We start from the raw sequence: 6,000 nt of genomic DNA, 5'->3' as shown, positions 1-6,000 counted from the left end.
TTTCTCAATGGTGGAATGGTGACATCTTCAATTTTTTCATCTTCACTATCAGACTGATCAGTCGTCTACGAGTCCTAGTCTTAGGGGTAGCCGGAGTGTCCTTTTTAGTTGTCTCTGAAGCTTTAGGAGCAGGTGCTCTAGAAACTTCAGTCATTTCCTCCTCAGATAAGGCAGATGGATGTCCCTTGGTCCTGAAATACATGATATTGCTAGCAATTAGTCGCTTCAACTTAGCCAGATGATTGAATTCAGGCACCATTATCCAGTGTCCTCAATCAATCGATTGATATACAGTGCAAAGCCAAAAAAAAACTATTTTCTTGGAACATCATTGTAACGCCCTAAATTTATATTAATTGAGTTTATTTGAGATAATCGCAAAATAGAGAATTCAATAGCCGATTTGTTTTAATCAGGGTCTATTTTGCAGTTTTCGAATTTTTCAGGGACTAAAATGAAAATAGAGGATTTGTTATAATATCTTAGTCCTTTTAATTCGTCTCTTCACTTCTTCTCCTTCTCCATATCGCCTCTCCTCCATTGAACCTTGAAAACGCCATCTTCAAGTTTTTTATTTTCGGTTTTCGGTCGATCCGTCCGGTAGAATTTTAATCCGAAGTCAGTTTAGCTGTGACGCCTAAAAATCCAATCTACTAAATCGAATGCATTAAATTAAATAAATATTAGGATTATTATTTTTTAGGTTTATTTAATTTAAATTCTTATTGTGAATTATGTATTAATAAAATATTTTATTATTTTTTCAAATAATTTTTATTGTACTAACTATTTAATTAATGTTTTTAATTGTTTAAATTTATGTGTCTAAATGATTTTATTGTGCAATTTGAATTGTTTTAATATTTTAAAAGTTTAGGCTTGCATATTTAAATGATTTTAATTTTAATTGTCTAGTTTATTCTTTTAAATGATTTTAACCGTTTAGCTTATTTGTTTAAATATTTTTGAGTGTCCAACTTATTTTTTTTTAAATAACCCATGTTTAGCAGTTAGTTATTTTAAATTATTTTAAATTATTTTAAATTCCTAGATTATTTATTTAAATTTTTTTTAATTTTCCAAATCTTTTTAAAAGTTTTAGTGCTGCTTGTGTGTTTATTTAAATTTTTTTTAAACGTTAGTTTAGTTTGTTTAAATTATTTTAATCGTTCTGCTTGTTATTTAAATATTTTACTCGTTGTCGTGACATCGAAATATTTAAATTGTTTAATTCTTGGATTTTTTAACTTGAGTATTTGCGAGAATTTGAGACGGACACTTTTACTCACACCATATAAATACTGCATATTATATAATATTTGTCTACACTTAAATACATGGGCCCAAATTCATGGCCCGTTAAGAATTATACTTGCCCATTTCATCGGCCCCATTTCCTTTCCCCTTCTCCAAGTAGCCAATGCGGTTTTCCCCATTTCCTCTCCAGCTCTCGCATCAATCGGCACTCTCATTTTCTTTATTCCTAGCTTACCTCCGCAGCAGCTCCACCTTTCCGGCGTGGTCTCCCCTGAGCTCGTTGTTCGAGCTCATTCCGATGTTCCTCGGTCTCGATTTCTAGCTCAGCGGAGCTCCCCCATTTCTGATTTGTTTAGCGTGAGGCAAGATTTATGTGCTCCTTTGGCCACCAAGTAGATTAATACGATTGTGTGCTTGCCTTCTTTCTTGCATTTCGAAATTTTTGGACTTTGGGAGCACGATAGATTTTCTGATTTACATAAGGGCCGTTTGATGTTTCTGTTTTTTGTTTGTTAGCGATTTATGTCCATTTCAGATTCCTTTGGAGTTAAATACTTGCTTATGATCTATTTATGTTGTTTTCTTGAGTTGGGTATGTGTTGAGAATAGAAGTTTTGATGAAGGTGTGTTTCTGCCTTATTTACAAATTCTTACAGTTTTGACTTTTCTGATTCGTTCTGTTGACTTGAGCAAGGAACTTGTCTTGTTTGTGAAGGGGCTGATGGTTTGGGTGAGGATTAAAGGTCGCTTTTGGAAGGACAGGGGCAGGGGCTGCTATTTTGAGTTTCTAGGCTTGGGGAAGGCAGTTTTAGTGGTATGATTAGGGTCTTGGGGTGGTCAAGTTGTTAGGATATAAGGTGGAAATTCAGAGGAGCTTGTTTGAATGTCTAGAAAAGGATCCTAGTGGGAAGGGCGTGAGAAGAATTTTGATAGTAACAGGGCTGTTCGGAAACTGATTTTTAAAACAGGGTTAAACTTGGGTTTTGGTTAAGGGCTTGGGTTTGGAAATAGTTTAGGATATTAGGAATATGCCGATTCAAGAGGAAATGAATTCGGTTAAGTGTTCGTCGAGTTCTAGGCTATTCATTGGATAGGTGCAGAATTTTGGATTGAATAAGGGGCTGTCCGGAATTTAATTTTTATAAAATGGTTTGGATAGGATTTATACCCCAAAGATGACTTCCGTATTTATTCCTAAGTGTCACGGAGTCGTGGTTTCAAGCGAAACTTTTTTTGAATAAGATTTGAGTGAGTTATTGGTTTTACAGGCGAACCGCTCGAATTGTCTTAAGCGCTAAATTATGGTTTAGATCCACATCCTTGGTTTGCTCCCTAAATCACCATCCCGATCATCCATATTCGATTCTTTTGCATTATTATCGAGTAAATATTTACAAGTACATTACATCTTCATAAGCATTCATAAGTCCATGAATTAAAAAGGAAAGAAAATACTTTGAACAAACTGAGATGGTTGGGACCACAGAGAGACGTGTATGGACGAGCTGGGAGACGTCCTGACTTCCCATACCACCAGACGTGTATGGACGAGTTTGGAAGAAATCCTGACTTCCCATACCACAGAAAGACATGAATGGACGAGTTTGGGAGAAATCCTGACTTCCCATACCAATCAGGGGCAAGACGAGTTTGGGAGACATCCAGACTTCCTTGAGGCATAGTGCACTACATCCATGATCATGATCGAAACCAGAGTCACAATTCAAGGATCTAAGTTCACAGTTACAGTTCAAAATTTATATGACTATGTTTCAGTACAGTTTATTCAGTTACATTCATTACGTTGAACTTAGCCATGCATATGTTATATTTAAGTTCACCCTTTTGGAAAGTCTATTTTGTTTAAAGATAGGGTACAAATTATTATTCAGTTCAGTTTATTCAGTTTCAGTTATGCATGAGGTTCAGATTAAATTTAAGAAAGTTCCAAGTTTAAAAGTATGAGTTTTGTGTGAGTTCATTGTGTGCAGTAAGTCTCATTCTCTTTTATCGTTCAACTTATCTGAGTAAGTTCCATTGTTTTATATGTACAGTATTTTAAGTTTTTCCGCATGTATTTTAAACCTTTGTTATTTCCCTCATATTTTTGCTGGGCCCCTATGCTCACTACATCTACTTGGTGCAGGTTTAGGTTATCATTGAGATTGCGGGGAGGACTATCGAGTTGACTGTGATGCGAGCACGACACATCCCTCTGACCATGCCAGTCTTCCGCAAAAGTTCACTTTAAAAAAAAAGTTTAAAGTCTTTCATATTGTTGTTTGGATAAATTTTATTGTAAGGATTTATAGAATTATTTGTGGGCATGTAAATATGTAATTGCTTAATCTGTTGATGTTTGTAATGTCGAATCATTTTCTCTGGTTCTCATTCCTTTCTCGGTCTATTTTATTTAGTATTGTTGGTCGTATTTTTAGTTGTTGTCTATGACAGGTGGGTTTGAAAATAAATAGTTAGGTTATGCCGAAATTTTTATAAAATTTTTTAAAAATCCGCATTTTTATTTAATTATTATTATTTAAAGTAGAGTTAGGGTCGTTTCAGTTGGTATCAGAGCATGGTTCTGGTTTGGGTTGTGCCTACTGCCGGTTGCAAAAAACTCGAGATATTTTGCCTCAAAGTCTATAAGTTTTAATGAATTTTATATGGTATTCGCTATTGATTTATTACTTAAAATGTTTTGATGTCACATTCTTTTTAAAATATTTTCAAAACTAAACGTTTAATTTATTTAAGTGTGTAGTTTAAAGTTTTTTTTTGTTTAAAACTTCTTTTATAGTTTAAAGTGTACTATTTTGACTGTTTATTTTTATAGCATGTGGTTCCAAGTTAAACGGAGTTGGTGTATTAATATTTCTTTCAGTTTTGGACAGTACATGGTTGTTGTTTGAGTTATTAGGTAGTGTTAGTAATTTTGATGAGATTGTATGAGTTTGTTGGAAGATATCAAACTTGCGCAGTAGGAGATACTAATTGTTGGGTTCTTGTTGTAATTTATTTTCTCATAATGGATTTTAGTCAGATGCCACCAAGCGTATATTTTGTTTAAGAAATTGATAAGGCGTTGACCGGCTAAATCGATGTGATATAAATCTACTGGCAAGCGTACCAGGTCAAGTAATAGTAAAGTGGACAGAGAGTCCAAGTATCGATCCCACAAGAACTGCAGTCAATTCTCAAGAATTAATTATTTTACTTAATCTAGACAAAATAATAGAAGGATTTTGAATTAAATAAAATAAAAATATAAAATAAAAACTGATTAAGAAATAAAAATAAAAATAACTGAAGATAAAAATAATTAAGACAAAGACAACCAAGACACACGTAGGTACCGAACAAATCACGTAACATGTAGTCAATTTAGGATTCAGATTTAATCTTAATTCACGGGAATTCTCCTAATTTGTTCAAAGGTCTATTTCTAGAACAATCAAACCTATTCAAATATTGATGAACTAATCTTTTGTAATTCTAATCAAATTTGAATGCATTAAATATTTGTGAAAATTCAGTTTACACCTAAACCGCACACTGAAACCGAATTCTATTTCTAGTCGGTTTTACAATATGTTAATTATCAGAGTGATCAAAATCAAAACCTCCTCTGTCGATTTGGAATTGATTAATATGCAAGCAAACAGTTGATCAGACTATTCACAAGACAAATATAAATCTGACAATCAATAAAATAAAATCAACTCTAAAAAATCCCAAACAAACATCCAAGTTTTCTACATAAATTTGTTCGGTCCAATCACGCCGTCTTGGTTGAAAATAAACTACTCAATAATTAAAAATAATAATTTAAAAATAAAAATAAGAAGAAGAAAAGAAAAGAGAAATCTTCTCTCCCAAGCCTTGTAGCCGCCTCCTCTTGCGTTCTGCGCGTTCTGGAACTTCGGAACCCTCAAAAATATGTTATATCTTGTATATATATAGTCCGAAACGCCTACCAGTTAATTTCCTCTCAAAACAAGGATTTTTTGGAACACATATGACCCCCAAACACGCGCGCGCGCGCGGCATAGGCCTCGCGCGTGCGCAACACATAAAAACAGAGGCCTGGACACGAAACTCGCGCGCGCGCGCGAGTACAAAAATTCTGCACCGAGCGACGATTTTCAAAAATTCATACTTGAGATCTAGCCGTCGGATTGAGCTGAAATTTGGACAGCAGCTTCCAAACATCTTGAAATATAATCTGAACGGTGGAGATCGGATATGGAGCTCTCTAAAATTAAATTTGAATTTTTGAACAAAGATGGTCCGGAATTCATTCTTCAAAAATATATTTTCCTACAAAATTAACCCAATGAGTGAAATACACACACATGCACTAAAACACATATAAAGACATAAAAATAATATGAATGCACACAAAATAGACATAAAAATAACATGAAATAATGCATACAAAATGCACTTATCAACACCCCCATACTTAACTCTTGCTCGCCCTCGAGCAAGACATGCAAAAACAAAATACAAACAAAAACATAAGTAAGGACGATTCATAAATGTGCAAAGCCTCTGAGAAGTTTAATCACAAAACAAAAAACACAGACATGCTCTCAACTTTTCATAATACACCTTCGGTTTAACGTGAACGTGTGTGTGTGAAATGTCATTCCAGTTTCATTCAACTTAGACCGAATTCGTTTCAAAACTGCTTGGCGACCTATGACAAATCAGTACAAGTTTCACTCTTCAAGTGCCCAT

The 6,000-nt window shown here is 34.2% G+C and overlaps 1 long non-coding RNA gene across 1 annotated transcript; it reads left to right on the top strand.

Moving 5' to 3' along the window:
• Positions 1-1,397: 1,397 nt before the first annotated feature.
• On the top strand, positions 1,398-3,652 carry LOC140867091 (uncharacterized). Its single transcript, XR_012145041.1, has 2 exons — positions 1,398-1,619; positions 3,404-3,652. It is a non-coding gene; the product is annotated as an uncharacterized lncRNA (long non-coding RNA).
• Positions 3,653-6,000: the final 2,348 nt, after the last annotated feature.

Source organism: Henckelia pumila, chromosome 4, assembly GCF_033568475.1.
Source record: "Henckelia pumila isolate YLH828 chromosome 4, ASM3356847v2, whole genome shotgun sequence".
Classification (NCBI taxonomy): Eukaryota; Viridiplantae; Streptophyta; class Magnoliopsida; order Lamiales; family Gesneriaceae; genus Henckelia; species Henckelia pumila.
The sequence above is the reverse complement of the archived record's forward strand: the minus strand, read 5'-3'. Positions and strand labels throughout refer to the sequence as shown.